At 45.1% G+C, this 24136-nt stretch overlaps 1 pseudogene; it reads right to left on the reverse strand.

Moving 5' to 3' along the window:
- Nucleotides 1-5612: 5612 nt before the first annotated feature.
- Nucleotides 5613-19169, reverse strand: LOC100453731 (ferritin light chain-like; annotated as a pseudogene).
- Between the last annotated feature and the right edge of the window lie 4967 nt (nucleotides 19170-24136).

The following is a 24136-nucleotide window of genomic DNA, read 5'->3' on the forward strand; positions in this document are numbered from 1 at the left end:
CGGCTAATTTTTATATTTTTAGTAGAGACGGGGTTTCACCATGTTGGTCAGGCTGGTCTCAAACTCCTGACTTCATGATCTGCCCACCTTGGCCTCCCAAGGTGCTGGGATTACAGGCATGGGCCACTGCACCCGGCCAGGAGAGATTTCATGGGCCAGACCTGTAAGAGGAGTACATCTCTTTTGCCACCATTTCATTGTTCGAAACTCAGTCACCTGGTAACACTTACTCTCAGGGAGGCTGGGAGATGGCATCTACCTGTTTGCCTAGGAGGAAAAAACTGGACTCTGCTGAGTGTATCACAATCTCTGCTGCAGGCTGGGACTGTTTTCTGGCTTCACTGTTTCCCTCTGGTTGCCCCATATGTTTGGGCTCCTTCTCTCCCTACCGCTCCAACATGAGGACAGGACAGCAGCCAACATGTCCCTTAGGCTGGTTAAATGATACCATGATCCTCATGCAAGGGGCAACATCTGTGTGCTGAGAATCCATTAGGTGTCAGGCACTGTGCCAGGGAATGTGGATAGTGACACACAGTGTCCCGAGGAGGATTTAGGAACACCTCGGTGAAACAGAAAGATCCCTCCTCCTGTGGGAAGAATCCATGGGATGGGGGGGCAGGTGTGGTGGCTCATACCTGTAATCCCAGCATTTTGGGAGGCCCATGTGGGTGGGTCACCTTAGGTCAGGAGTTCAAGACCAGCCTGGCCTACATGGTGAAACCCTGTCTCTATAAAAATAACAAAAATTAGCCAGTTGTGGTGGTGGGTACCTGCAATCCCAGCTATTTGGGAGACTGAGGCAGGAGAATCGCTTGAACCTGGGAGGTGGAGGTTGCAGTGAGCCAAGATCGCACCACAGCACTCCAGCCCTCCAGCCTAGGCAACAGAACAAGACTCTGTCTCCCCCCACCCCCACAAAAAAAAAAAGGAATCAATGGGGAAATAGAGACTATTCCAGAACACACTCCCCTTCTTAAGACCCTTCAATTAGTGCTTCCCATCTTCCCTCACGCCCATCCCACCGTTGACAAAATGAGAAATCTAAATTTCTTGAGCTGATTTATGAGGTTATTCATGAGCAAGCTTCCACTCACCTCTCACTTCTCACCACTCTTTCTTTCACACCCCAACCAGGCTGAAGTCCCTGTAGTTTCCTAAATGCTCCATGCTTTCTTTTAGCTCCAGGTTGTGGGGCACATTATTACTTCCCCTGCTTTGGAATTCTCTCCCCTCCCTCTTTGCTTGGCAAATTCTTTTCTTATTTAGCTCTCAACCTGGATGTCATTTCTTCTAGGAAGGCTTCCTTGCCCTCGCTTCACTCCGCCAGGTTGAGATAAGTGCTCCTGCTTTGTGTGCCCACGGAACTATTAAAGTTCTTATCTTAGTGTTTGCCCTTTTAGTGTCTGTACTCTCCAAACACTGAGTCTCTGAGAATATTATCATTGTTCATGATAATATCTTTAGCACCTGATACAGTGCTGGACCACAGTAGGTACTCAGCCAACAGGTGAAGCTCTGCCACAGCCATGCTGCCCTGTAACAGCTTCCATTACTATTACCTACTGTCTTCCCCATCCATTTGTAATTTACACTCACAAGAGAAATCAATGAATTACCATTACTAACCCTGATTTTCTGTTTTGTTCTTGTTACTTTTTGCTCTTCTTGGAACATTTCACTTAAAGTGGTGACTTCCCCTGCCCAGAGCTGCGTGACATAATGAATTGTTCCCGGGTTCCTCACCCAGGATTCTGAATGCCAGCACATCCTGCATGTCACCTGGACATGGATATCCATGAATTGCCAGTCCTTCCCGGTTGGTCAGGGCCTCTCTCCTCAGCTGCTTCAGATTCTCACAAACACACATGGACAGTCTGAACTCAAACTTGCCAGGGAGGACGCGGTCTGAAGACATGTGGACATGGGAGCCTAACCTTGGTTTGGGCTTTGCTGCCCTTAGTTAAAGAGTCAGTAGATGGGTTTGTTGTTGAGACTAGCACTCCTGGACCTGTGAGGCTGGTTTGGGTCCAGGTACCTCCCAGGCAACGTGGAGCAAGGTTTTCTTTCATGAGTCCTGAGAAGTAGCCTGCATGATAACTGCAGAACCATGCGTCACTTCATTGATTCCTTCATGCATGTATGCATTCATTTACTCAACCAATACTTATTGGGTTCCAACTATTACAAACATTGAGGATACAGAGGTGAACAAGATAGAAAAAGCCCTTGCTCTTTTTTCTAATGAGGAAGAGAGAAACTAAGAAAATACACAGAATAAAAAAAGAGACCACATATAAAGTGATTTCATACAGCAAGATGTGCTTTCTCAGACTTCTTGGAGGGGCCATATTCTTATTGCGAATGGAGGACTTAAGCCCCTCTTCTTCATTTGAATTAAGGTTCTCCCCTCAGTTGATAAGATACCCACTCCCTTTTAAGACACTCAGAGTGCTCTGCAAATCTGCATCCACAAACCTCCTCTCCCCCACTCCTCGCAAGAAGCAGCTGCTCTCCAAGGCCATGTCAGCCCATTCTTCATCCTTCCTGAACCTATGAGCAAGAAGTCAGGCTATCAAAAACAGCTGGAGCAGAACTGGGCATCATTTGTGTTCCATCTGTCAGGCTTCACCTGGTTCCCAGGCTTTGTGCCTCTTTCCTCCCTGAGCTGAATCTACTTGGCTGCCAGATCTGCAGGCTCAGCTCTGCCCCAGGCTCTAGGATCAATTCTGACTTCAGGCAGGAAGAATTTAAGCTGCTGCAGTCCAATTGTGTTGATTTGGTCTTGTCACCCTGGCTGCTTGCTTCTTGTCCCTAATCTTGTGCTTCATTCTGACAAGTGGATCGTCTGACATATGCCTTTGTCCCTAAGTCCTTCCTTGGTTATTTTCCTTCTACTCAGGCCTTCAGAATCTGAGGACATTCCTTCCTCAGACAAGTGTCCTGCCCTGGCCTCCAGTCTCCTCGGGGATTACATCTTGTCCTTTTAGCTTGCTTCCTATAAACAGACATCCCCAAAGGTGTCTTCCTGCCTGCTGGGACTTCTGTGTGTTGACCGTATTTGACTTATTTCTTATGTGCATCTCTGCCCATCTACCTAGTGGGTGACCCCTAATATTTCCTGCTGAAGCCCCAGAGCTAACATCCGGCCCCAACTCTCATGTGGCCCCTGGATTGATGGCTCTGCTCTCCCCTTGGGGCTTGCCACATCTGAGTAGATGTCTAATTCCTGATCTCAGAACCCCTGCTGTCTTTCCTGTCATAATTCAATTAATCAGACCACACCCAGCTGTGTTCTAAGATAGGACTCTGCCTTCAACTTGGGACACACCATCCTTCTTCCATCTTTTAAGTTCCCCCAGAGGTCTCAATTGAATAATCAAGAAAACCCAGAGTATCTGATAATGAGATGACCAGGTAATGGAGATAGAGGCTAATGGAGTTCCCTTAGGTTAGTTGGGGTGGGGGTTGGGGGGGCGGGAACAAAACCAAAAAAAGGAACAAACAAAAACAAAAAACAACAAACAAGCAACAACAACAACAAAAACCCAACAGAAGATCAGGGCAGCTGTAAGTGAGACATGGCAACCTTGCTAAGTACGGATCTCAAGTCCCTGTGGTCTGAGGACAGATGTCCCATAAACCCTCATTTATATTGGTTGGTTCATTCTGCCATAGGAAGGTTATCTTGCTTGTGCTGGAAACCAGGGGAGCTCAAGTGGGAGCCCTCCTCTCTAAAGCTTGCCCCATGCCCAGAAAAGGAGCCCCACTCCTCACCTCAAGGGGATACTGTTTAAATCCAGCATTTGCAAGCCTTGTCTTCACAGTCCTGACCTACAGCCCTTGCTTCTTCCGCACCTGGTCTGTACCTGACCCTCGGTTTTGCCCGTCTGGTTTTCTGTTTGCTCCAGCCAACCCTCTATCTTTAATGCCTTAGTTTCTGCTTCTCCTGCTTCCAGTTACCTTTTCACAGCATTCATTCATTTATTCATTCAAGTTCCCTGCTCCTAAGGAGCTTGTAGTCTAGAGAGACAGCAATTGCACAGTTATTGGTTATAGTTATGAAAAATGTTACACAGAAAAGTCTGAAGATGCTATGGAAAGGTGCCCAACTTCCTCTGGCGGATCTGGGAATGCTTTCTGAAGGAAGGGAGTTTTAAGCTGTCCTTTAGAAGCAAGAAGAAGGGACTCTGGGAGGCTGGGATGAGGAGGCAGGGGGGACATGAAGAGCCTTTCAGCCTCAAAGGAACAGCATGGACAAGGGCCCTGAGGCAGGCAGGGCTTATCTGTGTCTCTCCTCCTGGCTCAGCATAGCCCACCCTGTCTATAGTGGAACCAACAGCTGTTTTCCTCAGCCTGCGAACCTTCCCTTTTGTACTGTCATGGAAGCCATGTGCACACATCCTGGAATTCCCAGGATCCTGCCCAGTCTTGGCTTTTGATCTGAGCATTGAAGCAGCAGTTGTAGGGAGTGCATCCAGGGAATTCAAGATCTTTATTCTCTACACTGGGCCTACCTGAATGGGGAGTGAGCATTTTTGGCCTTGGAGAATTCATCCCAGGCCCTGATGTTCCTTATGCTCCCCAACCCTGACTCTTTGAGCCCAACCTTCTCTGCCCGGGCTTCCAAGGTAAGCATCTGCATCTAACGCAGTGCCTGGCTCACAGAGAGCCCTCCACAAATGCTAGCTGATTTGATTAGATTTGATCTGGGTCAATGTAAATAGGTGCAGGAGGAGAAACAGAAGAGAGAAATCAAAGGATGATGACTATAAGGGGAGCTGTGATGTAATTTTAACCTGAAAATTGTCTGTAAATAGTGCGCACAGTTTATTCAAACCTCAGTCTTTCATAATCCAATTATATGCAAATGCCCCTGTGATCTTCCTTACCGTCTTGAATACCTGGATAGAGCATTTTGGAGAACCACAGTGGAGCTCCTTAAGGGAAGAAAACAAAAAAGACAAGGAATTCAGGATCTTTGAGTTGAAAGACAACAGCAGTCGTTCAATACAAAGTGGAGGCTAGGTGCAGTGGCTCAAACCTGTAAATCCCAGCATTTTGGGAGGCCAAGGCAGGAGGATCCCTTGAGTCCAGGAGTTCGAGACTAGCCTGGGCAACATAACAAGACCCTGTGTCTACAAAGATAAAAATAAAAAATTAGCCAGACATGGTGGAACTCACCTATGGTCCCAGCTACTTGGAAGGCTGAGGCAGGAGGATCACTTGAGCCTGGGAGGTCCAGGCTGCAGTGAGCCAACTTGGGCAACAGTGTGAAACATGGCCACAAAAAAATTTATATAATGCAAAGTGGTCGCTTCTCCAGTGGAGACAGCTGTCTTCAAACCTCCTTACACATCTGACAGGTTACAAGCATTGCCTTATTCCATTTTTGGAAATTGCCAGCTAGTAGAAATGCCTAATGTTGGGGCAGAGTTGTCCTCTCTCTCTTTCTCTTTTTACTGCAAAAAGTTTTATTTCCATTTGGTCCAAGGCTTGAGAAAAACTCCAAGGTGGTTAAAAAGCTGCCTAGTGGCTGGAGGGAGAGGCTCAGGCAGAAGCCCTGACACCTTGAAGGGGATCCTTCAGAAGTTTTTGGGCCCAGTAGGCTCCTAGTCATGCTTGAGGGTGAGCCTTTGGAAGAGGAATTTGCCCAGCTTGGCCTGGGGGCCAGCCAGCCTATCAAGGTTGGTCAGGTGGTTGTCCACCTTCTTGATGAGTTTCACTTCCTCATTGAGGAAGTGGCTCTCCAGGAAGTCAAGATATGGAGGTCTGTGTGGGCAGAACCCAGGGCACGAAGATCTAAAAGAGCCTGGTTCAGCTTCTTCTCCAAGGCCGTGGCAGCTCCCATGGCATCCAGGGTTTTACCCCACTCATCTTGAGGTGACTTATGGATGTCCTGGAATACAGCACTGCTGCCACACTGGTTTTCTATCTTCAAGAGATGCTTGGAGCCCCGCGCTTCTCCTTGTCCAATTCATAGAAGTGGCCCACAGCTTCCAGAGCCACATCATCATGATGGAAACAGAAGCCCAGCGAGAGTGGGTGGAGGAGGCTCACCGATGCAAATTGACCAGGAGGTTGGCGGCTGCCTCCACATCGGTGGAATAATTCTGATGAATCTGGGAGCTCCTCATTGGTTGGCAAGAAGGAGCTAACCACAACAACTGTGTGGGCTGATCCCAGAAGCAGGAGATGGCCAAAAAGATGATCCCGGAGTTTGCAAGTGAAGAGGAGACTGGAGGATGCTTGGAGGCTGGCAGAGAGGGAGTCCCCGGGTCTGTTCCATCCAAACACTGTTGAAGAAGAAACATATCCATGGGACTGCTGAACACTCTGCCTGCCATTTCTCTTATTGGTGTGAGTTCTCTTTTTGAAACCCTTTCAATTAAATCTGATTCCTTTTCTATATGATTTCCATTTGAATGTTGGAAGATGGCCATTAAGCCTCCCCAAGATGGAGAACCGCCCATGTTTCCTACCACGCTGTGGAGCCCTGTCCTGCTGGCTCAGCTCTGCACAGGCTCTGCAACCATGGGAAGGAACATTGAGAGCCCTGAATTGCAGGCACCCCTGGCCAATACTCCCAACCCCATCACTAGGCCATATCTGGTCACGAGGACCAAGTCATGTAGTCTAGCCCCTGTGACCGTATTTATTCTTTAATTACCAGATTTCTGTTTTGTCTCCCTGCCTGGGATCCATTACCTTGGACTGGGGCCCTGTCTTACCTCACAAGGCCTCCCTAGGAGTAGAGCCAAACCTCTGTCCCTGTAGGTGAGTCCCCAGCAGTTGCTGCCAAGTTCTTCTGCCTGCCTTCTCCTTGGCCCCTTACCTGCTGCCAGACTCCACTGGTCCTTTCTGGTCCTGTCTTTGACATGAACTTCCTGCATGGCCTTGGATTCCTTGTTTTCCAGCCAGCAAATGGAATGAGTTTTAATGCATTGGTGGATTTAAAAACTAGCCCCATCTAAGAATCACCTGGGGGAAACTTTATAGAGTGCCAGTGTCCAGGGCTGGAACCGGGATGAGAAGTGAAAGGTGCCTAGCATGCAAAATGTAAAATGCATCCCTCTCTGGTGCTAGCCCTGCCCTGGGAGGGCCCTGAGAGTGACTGTCTCCTTACATTTGCTCCCCTAGGAGCCTGGCTTGCTTCACCCTGGCCCCAGTCCTGCCATTACCAGGGCAATAACACCAGAGATTCTAATCTATGTAGTCCAGGAAGAAGTCCCGATAATGGTATTTTGAAAAACTAGGCAGGGGTTAATGTGTGTAGCCAGGGTAGGGAATCGCTGGACTAGGTGGTCTCTCAGGGGTCTGTCACCCAGCAGAGTGCTCCAAGACCTTGGGACTCCTAACTATATTCTTCTACCCATGCTTGGCCTTGGGACTTTGCTAGTAGCTTGTGATGTCCTATTGTTTCCTGGAGAGTATGTCTCATTTCCAAACTCCAGCCAGGCTCAGTCAAGCCCATCCCACCCCCAAGAACCCCAGGCTAACCAGGCCTTTGTTCTGACCAATATCTTCTCCATTTCCAAGCAAAGCTTCCCTTAGATAGCCAAGGTTCCAAACCCTCCGTTCTGTTGGCTCGCCTTTGGATATGTTCCAGCTGCCTGTGCACCTTCTACGTGATGGGATGTGGAGACTTTACAATACTGAAGTATTCGGGTACATTCATATTCATTCATTCAACAAGCATGCGCTGAGGACCTGTCCTGTGCTCTGCACTGTGCTATTTGCCGAAGAGTACAAAGATAGAGTGATATATTCATGCCTAGGGTAGCTTATGGTACATCAGCATTTCCCCAAATGTGCTCTGATTGTTAATGGATGTTATACAAAAGCAAAGCAAAACAAAACAAAACAACAAAAAATATTTCCTGGTAAAATAATTTAGGAAGACCTGAGTTCAAATAAACAGGTTTCTTTATTGCAGGACTTCTCAGAATCTTTAGTTTGCTAACATATACTGTGTATCTCCATAAAAGAAGCTCAGTATAACATAATTCCCAAATATATTTGACCATCCACTTAATATGAAATATTCCAAAAGGCACTTTGGATAATGCTGTCATAGAATGATACATCTGGAATCAACTGTAATTCTAGATATGAGAGCTCTAGTAATGTGATCCAAGGTTACATTAGCTCTTTGAGCAGCCACATCACTCTGCTGACTTCTCAGGAGCTGTAGGCTGGCTAAAATGCTTGGGTCTTTTTTCACACAACCATCCTTAAGTAGGTCTTTCTCTTTCACTACTTGGGCTATCGACTTTTTGGAAGTGGAATATAAGGCCTATCAAGTTTAACTTTATTGGTTCAGGGCCAATAAAGTTAAAGGAGTTATAGAGGTTGAGATCTTTTTTATCTGAGTCCTGCCCGCCAACGTATCAGCTAGGTTTCCCTGCTATGTGTTGCCTACAACGTAAGTGAGTAGGCCTTCTTTATCTTCATCCAAGCCTCTGAAGAATGTGGTGAATGTGACAGATCTCTGTATCGCAACACCAGAAATCTTCCTTGGAATTGGCATTGATCCTTTCACCTACACTGCAGTCATGAGCTGTGTAGCAATGTTTTAGTCGACCATGGACCACATGTGTGACAGTCGTCCCATGAGACTATAATCTCATATATTTATTGTGCCTTTTCTATGTTTAGTTATATTTATATATACAAACACTTACCAATGTGTTACAATTGCCCACAGTATTCAGTACAGTAACATGCTGTACAAGTTTGTAGCCTAGGAGAAATAGGCTAAATCCTATAGCCTAGGTATGTAGTAGGCTATAACACCGAGGTTTGTGTAAGTTGACTCTGTGATGTTCGCACAATGACATAACCACCTAATAACCCATTTCTCAGGACATATCCCCACTGTTATCGATGCAAGACTGAACTGGTGTGCAGTCATGCAACAAATTCACCTAGCTGAGCCCTAACTAACCCTTAACTGGACTCATGGCCCTCCATCTGGGTCAAAGGATAACATGAGAGTTTTTGGGAAATCCTTCATGGAAATCCACATTCTCTTAGTCTACCAGTCTGGTTATACTTCCAAAAAGAAGAAAATTAGGCTAATTTGTCATGAGTAAGTCAAAGGTTGTTTTATTTTTGTGATTATAAAGGTAACTTATGCTCATTAATAGAAAATGTGGAAAATATAGGCATTTTTTAATATTAATTATTATGAAGAAAATTAAAACTGCCCAGTATCAAACCACCTAGAGATAGTCACAGTTAACTTTTGCTATGTCTCCTTCTTTGTTTTTCTGAGACAGAGTCTCACTCTGTCACCCAGGCTAGAGTGCAGTGGCACTATCTCAGCTCACTGCAACCTCCTACTTATTGAGTGTCTTCCACGCATCAGGTATAGTTCTAGGTGCAAAAGTAAACAAAAAACACTCCTCCCTAAAATTCCTGCTCTCAAGGAGTTTGTATTCTAGTCGAGGCTTATAAATAAATAAATAAATACATAAATATGTAAATAAATAAACACAATCTCCCAGGATTCAAAAATATCCTGCTTTTTTTTTTCCCCCAAATTGACCTTATGTTAGAACTATCCCTGGAACAACTTTGTGTTAATGAACCCAGGCCAGCTTCTGATGATTCCTGTTTTCTTTACTAAATGTCTGCAACCATCTCTTTAATGGGGCAATCTCTGATTTTTTTTTTTTTTTTTTTTTTTTTTGGCAAGGTCTCATTCTGTCACCCAGGCTGGAGTACAATGGTGTGATCTTGGCTCACTGCAGCCTCAACCTCCCAGGTTCAAGGATCTTCCCACCTCAGCCTTCCAAGTAGCTGGGACTACAGATGCGTACCACTATGGCTGGCTAATTTTTTTTTTTTGGTATTTTTGTAGAGATGAGGTTTCTTCTTGCGCCTAGGCTGGTCTTGAACTCTTGAGCTCTTGAGTTGGAGAGGAGTTCCCGTCTCAGCCTCCTAAAGTGCTGAGATCACAGGTGTGCATCACTGTACCTGGCTGTTTTCTTTTTTAAGAGATAGGGTCTTGCTATGTTGCCCAGGCTGGACTCAAACTCTTGGGCTCAAGTGATATTCCTGGCCTCAGCCTCCCAAATAGCTGGGACTACAGGTGTGCACCACTGCACTCACCTAATAGTGCAATCTAGAATTTTGCAAAGGGTTGATATGACACTTACCAAGTTACAGTCTCCAGAATGCAGCTTTTACCTCTCTTCAAAAATGGGGACAAATGTGCATCTCTCCAGTTACTGGATACCTTGTCTTTTTCACTATTTCTCCAGATTACAGATTATAGTTCCCCAGTTTTACCTTTCTGGGATGCAATTTGTCTAGGCTTTAAGACTTGAACTCATTTACAGGTATTCTTTCATTATCTCTCCACCCATCATGAGCTTCAGTCTATTCCTGAGTTTGTTCTACTCTTCCAAGATTGAAGATTAGTCTTCTTGGTAGACAAGGTAGAAGTAAAAGGAGTTGCAAAGTTCTCTTCTCTCTCTGCTGTTTATTAGCATTATGTCACCTGCCTCAGGTAGTGATCTCTTCTCTTCTTCTTGCACTCATCTTGAAGGGGGAAAGGCTATGGGAGAATCTGGAGTAAAATCCTTTTATTTTTTATTAGTCTGTTAACTCTCGTAAAAAAAAAAATCCTGACAGTATTCTTGTAGGACTGAGTTAATGTGCTGCCCTTTTGTATTTGCCTACTCCCTCATTTTACAAATAAGAAAACTGAGTATTATGTTCAGTAAAGGGCATTGCATAAATCGGACCCTAAACTATAATTATAGTATTTATTTGAGTCAACCTTGCAGTATCTGAGAGATTAAAAAAACCTTGCAAGAAATAGATCACTAGGGGAGAAAAAGGACCTCAGGAGAAATTTAATTGAGAACCCCTCTCATGGGAGAGGACAATGGACTTCACTGAATGAGCCTCAGATTGTAGCAAGTTTTCCCTGGTTGCAGACATCTCACAGGGACCATTCTGGTCTGTTCAGCTTGGGGGAATGGCAACAGCCCACTCCCTTTGCCTTCAGCGTAGGGCTCCAACACAGGAAGCCTAACAGCTGGCTCTTCTGCATAGGCAGCCACCCCAGCCCCATCTCTTCATTAACCAAAACCCTTCCTCGGGGGAGCAGTGACAGCTCCCTGTGAATTGGCTATTGGCAGTCATGCTGAGGCTTCTAAGCAGCTCCTTGTTAACCTTGAAAGATGACTATTTTAGTTTTCTGGAATCTCTGTCACCACCTGCAGACAGAAGCAGATGATTTAAGAGGTGAGCAGGTAGGAACTCTGTGACCTTCAAACAGAGATATCCCCAGAATCAGTGGACAGAGTCAAATCACTACATGACTGTCTGTCTTTGTGTCCTGGCTTTGTCCCCAATCCATTGTGTTAGATAAGAGGTTTTGTGTTACCCTCTTAAAGGCTGGGTTTACTAGGCAAGCTCAGAAGGCATCTACAACACTATTTCTCTGTAAACAGCCTTTGCAAATGCTATGTTAGTAACAGACCTGGGTGGATGCCATTTTGGCATTGAAAGTGCCATCTTTTAGGGCAAAGGCAGTGTGGGTAGGCACATAAAACATAAAATCCAGTTAATTTAGTCTATTTAAATGTATAAATAAATAAAGCTATTCCACTAGTGCATTTTCTAAACCCAAACCAGGAAACATAAAATTCTCTGTAATAAATAATAAAATACAAACTTTGTTTCATTTTATAGCCAGAAGAGTCAGAAGGCGGCCAGGGAAAAGGAGAAAAAAATGAGGAAAAAAAGAAAAGAAAAGAAAGGAGGTTAGAGATTAGAGCAGGAGAGGAAGAGAAGGAAAGGGACAGGCCGGTTAGGCACCATCTCTAAGGGTACTGCCTCCTTGATCTTCTGTTTCTGAGATCACACCCATCTGCTTGTTAATACTTGAGTGGATTCTTGACTCTAAACTCTACAGGGACAGCAACAAGATGGATTACTTCAAGACTTACCTGACTTCCTGGAATGAACAATATGATTTATAGTTAACTGCTGCATCTAGGAGACCCGTAGAACTCTGGCTGGGTCCTGTCCCCCTAGCCAGTTTGGTCTGATATGCTCTGAACCCTCTTCTTGTCCTGCTGGATCAGCACTGACCACAAGTCTCCTTCTGCAGCTCCTGCCAGTGTTAATTTGGACCCGTCACTTCCTTGCAGTAGAGCTGATAGGCCAACTGCAGAACCGTAGTCTGCCTCCAACTGTTCACTCTAGAGTATACAGATGTCTCCCTGTGTTTCTTCTACTTTAGCTATTTCGGCTATTTGCTATCACACATATTCATGCAAATGCAGGAATTTCACGAGGTACAATTCTCTTCCAATGTAAACCTGTTCTGTGAATGCCTTCTGCAATAAAATCCCTCTACAGAATGTCTGTGGATGTCTGTGAATGTCTTTCCCAGCTGTTGTAGAAGAGGTTTTATCGTCTTCCATGGGTTTAGACAGGAAAAGAGTAACTTTTGGGTGAAGAGCTGCCTGGAAGACTTCCCCCTTCCATTAGTAGCTCTTTCCTGTATGGTTGCATCCTGAGTCCAACCAGCAAATGGCCCTCAGCCACAGCAGCTGTGGCTAAAGTTAGTTTTATTCTAATTAACTATTTCCTTCTTACTTACACAGAGCCCATGCTTTTCCACTTTCCCTTGATTCCTGACCTTGTTTGCCACCATCCATCATTGGTCCTACTCAGCCTGTTATGCCTTCCATCCAAACAGCATCCATTCTCAATGCCAGCCCAAGCCTCAAGATCTTGGCTTCCTTTGTACTTAGTGCACTGGCCAAGTTTCTATCATATCTAATTTTTATCTAGGTCCCATTCGTACTCTGAAGCCTAGATAATCCCAGTACTTCTAGATTCTAGGATTTTAACCAACACCCACCTGGACCATGTTAATCAAATCAGTTTGTTTCAACAATTTTTTTTTCACTCCCTTCCTAGTGCCTATGACTAACTTGTAGCAGGCCCAGTGTCCTCATTAATCATAAATGCTTGGGATTGGGTTAACACCACAGACGAAACCATCCTCTTTCTTTCTCTCCTACTTCCCACCAAAATCAACTGCTGAACATTTACCAACATCATTAATAGCTGTGTCTCCTTTGAGCTGTTCAGGATAAAGCCTTTTCTACACAGCAGAGAATACATGAATGCAATCATATTTATTGATTTTAACTCCATGGGGTGCAGGTGAGGGGAGAGGTATGTTTCCAAAAATTTAGAGGTGTTCCAGAGGAAATAAAACCATTAGGATTCTATGAAGTTTGGCTAAATAATATGATCCCCTTGCCCATTATAAAAACAGTCTTGGACCAATAGTTCTCAAACTTTAATGTGAAGAAAAATTATCTGGAGATCTCATTAACATGCAGTTTCTGATTCAGTAGGCCTATGGGAGAGCCTCAGAACAAGCTTCCATGTACTGCCAATACCACTGGTTCCACCAGTCTGTGGACCAGCCATGAGTAGTAAGGAGCTAGTGCTCCTCCCACACTGGGCTCTAGACTTGTTTGCATCCCAGGTTCCTCTTACCTACCTGAGATTTACCATTTGTGACATGAGAATATTGAACTGCCTGATCTCTTATCCCCTCACAATGCTAAAATGCAAGGTTCTATATACACCTTTCACACCTCACATGTCACCTCTTCTCTAAAATCTTCCCCAGTTCTCCAATGGAAGTTCCCATCCTGAGTTCCATACTTCAATTCAATTCCATTTAGAACAGTTCAACTCAATTCAGAAGCCTTCACTGAACATTTTTTATGTACCAGGTGTTTTCTTTCTTTGAGACTGAGTTGATGAAGATGCTATTAACCAAAGTGGAAAGTTGAGTTATAAAGATGGAAGAGGAGACTGGAGGAGAAAGTGTAAGCAAGTTTGTATTTGCCAAAATAGGTGTCATATTCCTGTAATTTGTAGAAATGGAGAGGTAGTGTGGCACGGTAGCCTCTAGAGGCAGACCATGCATGTTTGGAACTCACCCCTACTGTTCATAAGCTGTGTGATCTTGTGTTAGGTAACCCCTCCATGCCCCCATTTCCTGATTTTTAGATGAGGATAATAATGGCAGCCACCTTATGGAGTTGTTATGTTGTTACAAGTAAATGAGGGCTGGACGCAGTGGCTCACGCTTGTAATCCCAGCACTTTGGGAGGCTGTGGAGGGCGGATCATGAGGTGAGGAGATCGAGACTATCCTGGCTAACACGGTAAAACCCCGTCTCTACTAAAAATACAAAAAAATTAGCCGGATGTGGTGGCAGGCGCCTGTAGTCCCAGCTACTCAGGAGGCTGAGGCAGGAAAATGGCGAGAACTCGGGAGGTGGAGCTTGCAGTGAGCAGAGATAGCGCCACTGCACTCCAGCCTGGGTGACAGAGCAAGACTCCATCTCAAAAAACAAAAAAAAGAAAAAAAAAAAAGAGTAAATGAGGGTTAATACTTGTAAAGCACATAGACTATTATTGGTACATGGTATACCAAAGAAATGTTTTTCCAACAAATATATGTTCTGGAGATGTCATTCAGAAAAAGTCCAGATAGGAGATATGGATTTGGGAGCTGTCTGTATTTAGGAGCAAAATATATTTTGCAGAGAGAATGTAAGCTGCAAATTGAGTGGCAAAGAAGGAAGAAATGGATTCTTTAGGGGATACCAATATTTAAGGTGCAAGCAGAGAAGGAGATGCAATGAGGGAGACTGAGGAGTGGTCTCAGAAGTAAAGATGACCAAGGAGAAAGTGAAACCAGAAGCTCAATAACTAGAGAATTTCAAGAAAGAGGTAGCGGTCAACAATGGCCAACACAAGTAAGATCAGGAATAAAACAAAGCTGTTTGTTCAGATGGCTAAGAAAGCAAGTGTCAGACCACATATAATTTTTGTTTGTGTCTGTCTTCACCCCTAAGCCATGAGTCCTCAATGTAAGGGGTCAAGTTTGTTATTCAGCCTTGTATATCCAGAGGCTAACACATGCCTACAGCATAGCAGAACGTTCTCAGTGTGGTCAAAATATTATTTTTGTTATGAGACTCTCTAATGACTCCTGTTCCTTCGAGGTCCACATCACCCTGCTTGTCTATTAATAATGAGACAGTAAACAAAATTGAGAGAATCTCATTTCCTGTCCTGTCCTTTTTTCTTGGGGGGCCCCCAAGGAGAAGACGAGGCCAGTATTTCTTGGTACTGGGCATCTTTTAAACATGAGACTGGATGATTGCAGAAGTTGAGATGAGGTTATATGAGGGCTGGGATGGGGGGCAGCTGTCTGGTAAAAATCTCAAGGGAGACAATCTTCTTGGGGTTCACAGCATCTTTCTTTCAGCCTAATGTGCACTAGCAGGGTCCCACAGCTTGTGCGCTGGGCTGGGCCCCCAGGTGGGTCTGTTTCCAAGGCTCTATGGTAATAACCATCTTCACTCTGAGGAGACCAAATGCCCATATGTTGTGGGAGAAATTCCTCTGTTGGGTAGTAGTTGGGCTAGACCCTTCCCCAGATTCTAGGAGCCTGGGTGACCACTTAAGGCAATGGTGATGGCCCAAGATTCTTGTGGTGGGGTTCAGGTGAGGGCAGAGTGGAAAGTCCTGGGCACACAGTTCTATGCTTGTTTAGGCATCTGCAGGCTTGTGGGATAAATTGAGAATGGCAGGAAGAGGAGATGGTGAGCCAGAGGAAGGAGGGGGAGTGTGTGGGTTACAGGACTGCAGAGCCCCCTGCTGAGAAATTGTAATTCCGGCCCTGTGGACCAGGTAAGAGGGAGGAAGTAAGAGGGGGTGGTGGGCTGGGAAGGTGGAGCGGGGGGGGAGCTCTGATTCATTCTAGTGTTGACAAATAGACTGGATTCCTTTCACTCGGCTGGACTTTGCCCTTTCAGGATGTACAGCCAGCGTCAGCACACTGCTAATGGGGCTTTGAGAGTCTCCTTTTGATGAGCACGTCCCAGAAAGCAGGTATTAGCCATTTCTGCTGGGGAGGCAATGAAGGCATTTGCAGCTGAAATCGGCTTTCCTGGCTGCCCTAATAAAGCAGAGACTTTCAAAGCCCCATTAGCAGTGTGCTGACTGCAGCTTTACATCTGGACTAGCCCAGTTTAGGAGGGGAGCGCTGGGCACTCATATCCTGAACCCCAAGGAACAAACTGCCTCTGACCAAAGCTAGCTTCTTTTTCGTCGACACGCTGTGGACGCCATAGGAGAGGAACCCTGTCTCCCTATCCTTGGGATGTAGCTTGGTGCCTGGCACGAAATAGACTCCCAATAAATGTTGATGGAATTGATAAATGAGTTTGGAGGGGGGTCAGCTACTAAAAGGACCTGGAGCACCGTATTATGGACAGCTCCAGGCCCTTGGTGAGTGCTTAATATACATTTATGAGATGGATGACCGACAGGTAGGACAAACAGCGGGTTGGGAAGTGAAAGGAAAGGATGATGTGAGAGAAAAGGAAAAGTAGCTCCTCCCTCTGTCCCCCACCTGCTGAATTTTCTACAAATAGGAGACTTCAGAGCCTTCCATGTCTCCCCAGAGAGAAGCCAGAGGAACTTTTTCTTGTTAGGCCCCAAAGGTGAGGAATGGCACGGGGGAAGGAGGACCCCTGGTTGCCAGGCTCTTTTGCAAGTTCTATATGCTGAGAAATCAACATAGATGGGAAGGATTTTCACTTTCTAGGTGATGTAATGGCGTCTCTCATAAGTATGTGCCTTTTGCAGGTCCACAAACATATGAATGATAGAGCCAGAGTTCCAGTCCAAGTGGGTCTGCCTTCCAGGCTCGCAGTCTTTCTTCCCAGCCACCTCGTTTTCCCTCTGACCACAGAGCCCATGAGGAGTGTCATTCTGAATATTCACTGACTCAAGACAGATGGCCTTTTCCACCTGTTCTACATGCGTGCACATGCCCTTCATCAGAAAGCAGTCTAGAAGTGGTTCATCTCCACTTTCCATCATCTTCTTCCCTTCCATGACCCAAAGCACACTTCTGGAGGATGGGTGGATGGACCAGCACAACAGCTAGCTGTTAGTTGCCAATTTCCGTCAGAACAGATAATGTTTCTCCAGGTGGATGGGCCTTCCCCACCTCTCCTCCTATCTTTCTGAATACTTTCTGGTCTGGTTTCAGACCAGATCTTGCAAGAAGCTCTGTAAAGGAAAATACACAACAAATAATAAGTGGAATGAAATGGATAAATGCATAAAGACCTAGCTGGCCAAAGCAGCCTGCCCTTGTGGGTTTATCTCGCATACCTGTCTTACTCATACTCTGCCTGGTCTCAGGGAGGCCCTCTAAGTCACTGGTGTGTGACTGGGGCTCTTTGCCTGGCCGTTCTGCATTTTGAAAATTTCCAGTCAAGATTTAGTCACTGCACATTTTTGAGAGTCCTCTAATCAGAGAAATTAACTCTCATCAGACACAGGAATTAATCTTTGTTAGTGTTGTTGTCAGTCTAACTTTGCCTGCCTCGGTGCCAGACGTGGAGAGAGGGATGCCCTCGCAGGGAGCTGCCGCCACCATTGGCAGAGGACGCAGGCAGGCCTTCACTGAAAGAATGGGGGGTGACCCCTGCTTCTCCCTGAGTTGAAGGGTGTGTGTGATCCCCAGGGAATTCTCCGGCATTCATCCCTGGGCTGTGCTTTATGCAGGGCTCTAAAAACGCTGGCTGACTTGAACGTGTGAATACAGTTATGGCAGGGAGGGAGGGGAGGTGCTTTGGGAAGGATACCACAGCAAAATGGGAACCAGCTAAGAATCAGATGACAGCACACGATGAGGGGCGGTGGGGACAGGGTTCTTTACTGGTTCACCAGTTTGTTAAAAATACAGACCTGTTTTATTCATTATTTATTTATTTTTTGACAGGTCTTGCTTTGTTGCCAAGGCTGGGGTACAGTGGCATGATTTCAGCTCATGGCAACCTCTGCCTCCTGGGCTCAAGTGATCCTCCAGGCAAGGAGGCTACCTTAGCTCCTTGCTAATTCTTGTATGTTTTGTAGAGACGAGGTTTTCCCATATTCCCCAGGCTGGTATCAAACTCCTAGACTCAAGCGATCTGCACGCCTCGGCCTCCCAAAGTGCTGAGGTTACAGGTGTGAGCCACCACGCCTGGCCCAGACCTCTCTTTTGAAGTCATCTTTCAATGGGTGTGGGTGTGGAATGTGTGGCAGTGAGGGCGGGGACAGACCCTTAGTTGCATTTGTGGAAGTTTGGGACCAACTTCAAGATTCAGAGAATCATAGCCATTTTTGTTGTAGAGAAACTATAATGCTCAGAGAATCAGATTGCTGCAGAGTAAATAAACGTGATGTTAACACCATCATCCATAATATATATTTCATATCCTCTCATTTGCTCATGAAAAATATATTATGTAGACTTGTCTATTATCATCATATTCATTCACTCATAGCACTTGATTTTGTTAGTGTCAAGCTATCTCTATATTCAAGTCAGTAGTCATCAGCTATTGTCATTAGCATTCTAGAACATCTTTTCACTTTAAGTTACATTTTCTTATGTAAGTGTTTCATTGGCAGGATTAGAAAATTTGGGGGCCTTTGTTTCTGAGTGAGTAGTAGTAAGGAAAGCACTGGGAACCAGGAGAGATGACTTCCATCTTGTCTTCTCATGGCGTGCTCTGTGACCTTGGGAAATTCACATCCTCTCTCTGGTCGGTTTCTCCATCTGTAAAATGTTGGTATTAGATAAGATAATCTCTAAGGTCTCTTCTAATCTTTACTTTGTCTGTGAGTTGTTACTGAGAAAGTAGAGCAGGAAAATGGGCTTAGATATCTATGGCCCAGAAGGAGATCAGAGTTTCTGGATAATTTGGGACACAATGGCCAGCATATAAGTTGCTCCGTGGCCACATTTCAGAGCCGCAGGAGGATCCCACCTAGATAGGGCTCTGTTTCATACTCTCCATTTCTTGGATGATTGCTTTCTCTGCTACTGGGATTAAAAAAAAAAAAGAAAAAACCTCCAAGACAAGTCACTTTCTCATTGGCCTGTGACATGCTACATGAACCATCTATATTATGGATGCAACCATGGATGCCGCCAACGTTGATTCATACCTTGGCGACCTCATGGATCACTGACAGCCATGCCACCTGGCAAGCTGCCTGGAATTCACCGGGGCCTGTCAGAAGCCCCAGCTGCACCTCCATTTTGCAGGCAACCACAGGCCTGGCTTTCTACCCTTGGGTTTTAAGCCTACTATTATCAGTCTAACGAACAATCACATCCTCAAATCAAAAGTCAGGGATTCTAAGAGGAGCAATGCTGCTCACGGAACTGAGTGGTGACTTGCAGAAGTACAATGAGATAACAAAGACTCTTTCAGACATCTTTTCATAATCCAAAGCCCTAGGTAGCTGATAAACAATGCACCGCCAGCCAGGCTGAGTTCTTGCTATCTTGTTGACTGAAGCATTCATTGTGAGGCTTCCTGGGCATCCTATTATGGGGGAAAGGAGGACTCTGACCATTTCTGCATAGTGTAGATTAATCTGAGGGCTGCATGACACCTTTGCTTCATGGTCTTTGTCTCATCGGGTGTCGCAAGGGAGGGCGAGTTGCTCTCTCTGGATTTGGACACTTGCTTTTTGATCTTTTTTGCTGCCTTTGATTTTTCCCTTTTGGCGCGAGGAAAGGTGGGCTGTCCCGGATAGAGCCTTGTGCCTGGCTTAGCATGCCGTGCGCTGGAGGAGCATAACACTGAACATTCACCAGTGGGTCCAGGGCCAAGGTTAACAGATCTCCTTTCCTGACCTTTATGCTCAAATGATCTCATCGGACCGAACTAGGCACGCAGATACAAAATACGCCCCCCCAAACACAACCACCTCCACCACCACCGCAGTTCTAAAACTCCTCCCACAAATCAAGTTGCAAGAGGTTGAGGAAGGATTAAAGGGAGAGGTGACTGAGTAATAAAGGTCAATGTCATTTTCTGAGAACACTGGCACTTAGAGAATATTTGGCACCTGACAAAGTGGCCATTTCCCAGACTTGCAAATTGATCCCTATGTAGGGCCTTAGTCTTAAAAGAGATAATACCACATGCTTCAAATATAATAGACAATGGGACTAAAATAAATTTAAATAAGCTTTCCCTTTTTGTATTTTTTCTATGGTTTTATGAAAGTCAGCAAGCAAGTCTACAGAGGAAAAAGCAGTAGTTTTGAAATCAGACTGGAATTTGAGTTCCCATCATTTCTATGTTCCTGTTTACAAATCTCTAGAGTGGGGCTGAGTCAGGTGGCTCGTGCCTGTAGTCTCAGCTACTTGGGAAACTGAGGAGGGAGGATCACTTGAGTCCAGGAGTTCAAGTCCAGCCTCAGCAACATAGTGAAACTTTTTCTTCCCCACCACCCCTACCTCTGAAAAAAAAAAAACTATAAAGTGGGGAATAATAGTACTTTCTTCATTATTGTTGTGAGGTTCAGGGTGTATGTAAAGGGCATGGCACATAATAGGTGCTCAGCAAATAAAAGTGTTACTTATTCAGGAGCAATATATATATATGTGTATATATATTTGATATATATATCAAATATATATATCATTTTATATATATATATCTCTCAAATATATATATTTGAGATGGAGTCTTGCTCTGTCGCCTAGGCTGGAGTGCAGTGGTACAATCTTGGCTCACCACAACCTCTACCTGCCGGGTTCAAGCAACTCTCCTGCCTCAGCCTCTCGAGTACTTGGGATTACAGGCACCCACCCCCAAGCCCAGCTAATTTTTGTATTTTTGATAGAGACAGGGTTTCACCATGTTGGCTAGGCTGGTCTCAAACTCTTGACGTCAAGTGAGCCACCTGCCTCAGCCTCCCAAAGTGCTGGGATTACAGGCATGAGCCACCACACCTGGCCTTGAATTGCTTTTGTTGCCCTTTCTGTCCAGATTTGCCAAGAATCAACTATCTAGGTGTAGTAAGAGACTGAGTCTCTGAATGGCAAAAAGGGCTAATTTTGCTGCCCTGGGGCTGGGAGTCTTTATGATTTGTTGTGGAGATGGGCAACTGCCTCACAGCCAGTAAGGAATGAACACTTTTTGTATATTCCTAGGTAGGAAGGAACAGCAGTGGCTTGGGCCCTGCATCTGGCGTAAAGAGGAATGCTGACAAACCTTTAACAAACTCCCTTAGGACCAGATATGTTTAAGAATTCAGAATTTTTCAGATTTTAAAAAACTAGTATGGGCTGGGCATGGTGGCTCATGCCTGTAGTCCCACTTTGGGAGGCTGAGGCGGGAGTAACACTTGAGGGCAGGAGTTTGAGAACAGCCTGGCCAATACAATGAAACTCCATCTCTACTAAAAATAGGAAAATTAGCTGAAGGTAGTGGCAAACACCTGTAATCCCAGCTACTTGGGAGGCTGAGGGAGGAGAATTGCTTGAACCCAGGAGGCGGAGGTTGCAGTGAGTTGAGATCGCACCACTGCGCTCCAACCTTGGTGACAGAGTAAGACTCTCAAAAAAGAAAAAATTTAAAAAGGTAATAAGGTGCTGTTAGTGTATATTATGTAAGACCTACAGCAGAGTTTGGGGCAATAACTTCTGAGCAAAAAACATTCAGATTTCTGTAACAAATATTTATCTTAAGTGGGATAAGTGAAGCCTACAAACTCAGGTCAGGTCAGGTTTTGCTGCCAAATGAGTTATGAAAAAATCTTTTAGTATTCAGAGCTTTTTGGATTTCAAAATTGCATTTTGTTGATTTATAGTGATAATAGAGATGATGATAAATAATAACCCAGTTGCATTTAATAAATGTTTTCATTGTGTCAGGGTCTCTAAGTGCTTGGCATCTATTTTCTTACTTGTTCTGTAACAGTCTTGTGAGGTTGGTAGTATTGTTTTCCTTTTAGTGATGAAGAAAATGAAGCTCAGAGATATTAAGAAACTTTCCCCAGAGGACACAGCCATTAAATGGCAAACCTAGGATTTGAACCTATATTCATCTGATTGCAAAGCCTATGCTGGTAAAAATCAATCAACGTTTTTCCCTGCATAGTAGAGGTTGCCTCACCTTAGAGTCAGAGACTTTGTCTTGTCGATGATAGAACATTTGCCAGGCTATTTTAGCCCCATGATTTGAGCTGGGCTGGAAGTGTCCTAAACTGATCAGTAGTTGTGCCGTATAAAGGGATAAGAGGTCAGTGGGAGTGGATGATGAATGGCATAAACCTGGCCATTGCAATATGAGCATGCTGGCTGTATTGACGCAAGGCTGACCCAGACAGACTTTGACCTTGGTTTGATCTCCCACCATTCAAGAAAAGCTTCCTTCAGCTTCAAATGGCCTTACTTGGAGCTCAGCTGTACAGAAAGGGTAAGTGAGCTGTCCAGGCCCAGACCAGGCCTCATCTCTCTGTTTGTGACCTCTATTGTTTGCGTAGAGTACTACAGAAAAAAAAAAAATCCTAATGAGCCTTAGTACGGGAGGAAATGGCCATCCTAAAAATAACGCCAGGCCCTGTGGAGTAATGACATCATTAGGCAACTCCAGCCTAGAGGGATTCTAAGCACTTTTGAACAGACATTTTATTTTAGCACAAGATGTATCAAGTAGATCTATTATGCTTGTCAGCCCAAGCCAGGGTTGCAAGGCAAGAATTAAGTGAAAGGCTCATGTGAAGGGCCATGACACTTCCTTTAATCACATTTTACATAATTGGAATAGTTGCTGTTTCCAAATCTTTGGCTGGGCAGTCTTCACGACCACAACAAAACAGATCTGGGAAGAGAAGAAACTCTATCATCTGGAGAGGACCTGACATTTTAACTTAATTCTAAGTCTTGGGGAGGAGAAGAGGCCTGGGGAACTGGATTAACCAAGAGCTGCTGACAAAGACGGAAGTAGATGTCGTGGAGAATTCCTCGGCTCTGGGATTATCCTCCTCTTTTTGGCTGACAAGTGAGCAGAAGGTTCTATTCTTCCCATGGTTTTTTTCCCTAACAGGTTCCTAGGATCACGCATGAAATAACAAGGCTTTATCATCTTCTGTTTAGCTTTCTCTACTTGGCCATGAGCTCAGGGAGGCCAGGATTGGACTTATCCATTCCTTCCTCCCCAGCACTCAGCGTGGTACTTGGCACGTATTGTGATGCTCAATAAAAATGTGTTGAATTACTTTGGGAGGTCATGGCAGGAGGATTGCTTGAGCCCAGAAGTTTAAGACCAGCCTGGCAACATAGTGAGACCCCCATCTCAATTAAAAAACCATATAGATCTAGATCTAGATTGTGTATATATATATATATATATACATTTAGATCAAATGCCTATGAATTAGTTTTGTAAATTGTGAGGGACTATTTTGTACATCTCTGTTTGTTCACTTGCAAGAGGTTATTATTAATATATCCTAGCCCCAGGAATACAAGGGGAAGCCAGTCCTTCTCCATCAGAGCAGTGAAATGTGCATTGGAGTAGGGGCAAAGAGACCTGCATGCCATGGCTGCAGGCAAGTGGTTCTAACAGCTCAGGGTCCCTTCATGTAAAGTAATGATACAAACTCTTAGTATCTCCTGGCTTCACAGAGGGACCAGCAGAATACATGACATTAAACCTGACTGTAGTATGGAGACAAATCAGCCTGCTATTAAAACTCAGGCCTAAAGATTCTTTCCCTTTTCCATTGCACTGGTCCTGGACCGCTCATGGGTTCATCTCCCTGAGGAAGCAGGGAAAGTGAGGGGTGACCACTCTTCATGTGGTCTGGCCACATGCCTGGCCATGCACTTGTTTTTTCCCAGAACAAAATGTCTGTTTCAGCTCCCTCGTTCCCTCCCTCCCTTCTCTGCCCTCCTTTCCCACTTGCAGTCCTCACTCAGCCTTCCCTCTCTTTGCTCTGGCCCCCTGGGGCCTGTCATAATTAGAAAAGGAGGAAAGGGGGGAGCCATCCTAGCCCACCAGGGTTTTAGAGGGAGTTGGGACTGCGTGCTGGGGACCCTGAGCTGCAAAGGTTTCAATGTCTTTCTTCCCTTTTAACCTGTGACTTTAGCAGGCCCTGTGCTAAAGTCTGGGAGGGGCCAACGCAAGGCCAGGAACACATGGCTTTGCATCTAAATATGTATATAGCAAAATGTGAGTATGTGCACATGTGTGTAAAGATGT

This window comes from Pongo abelii, chromosome 9 (assembly GCF_028885655.2).
Source record: "Pongo abelii isolate AG06213 chromosome 9, NHGRI_mPonAbe1-v2.0_pri, whole genome shotgun sequence".
Classification (NCBI taxonomy): domain Eukaryota; kingdom Metazoa; phylum Chordata; class Mammalia; order Primates; family Hominidae; genus Pongo; species Pongo abelii.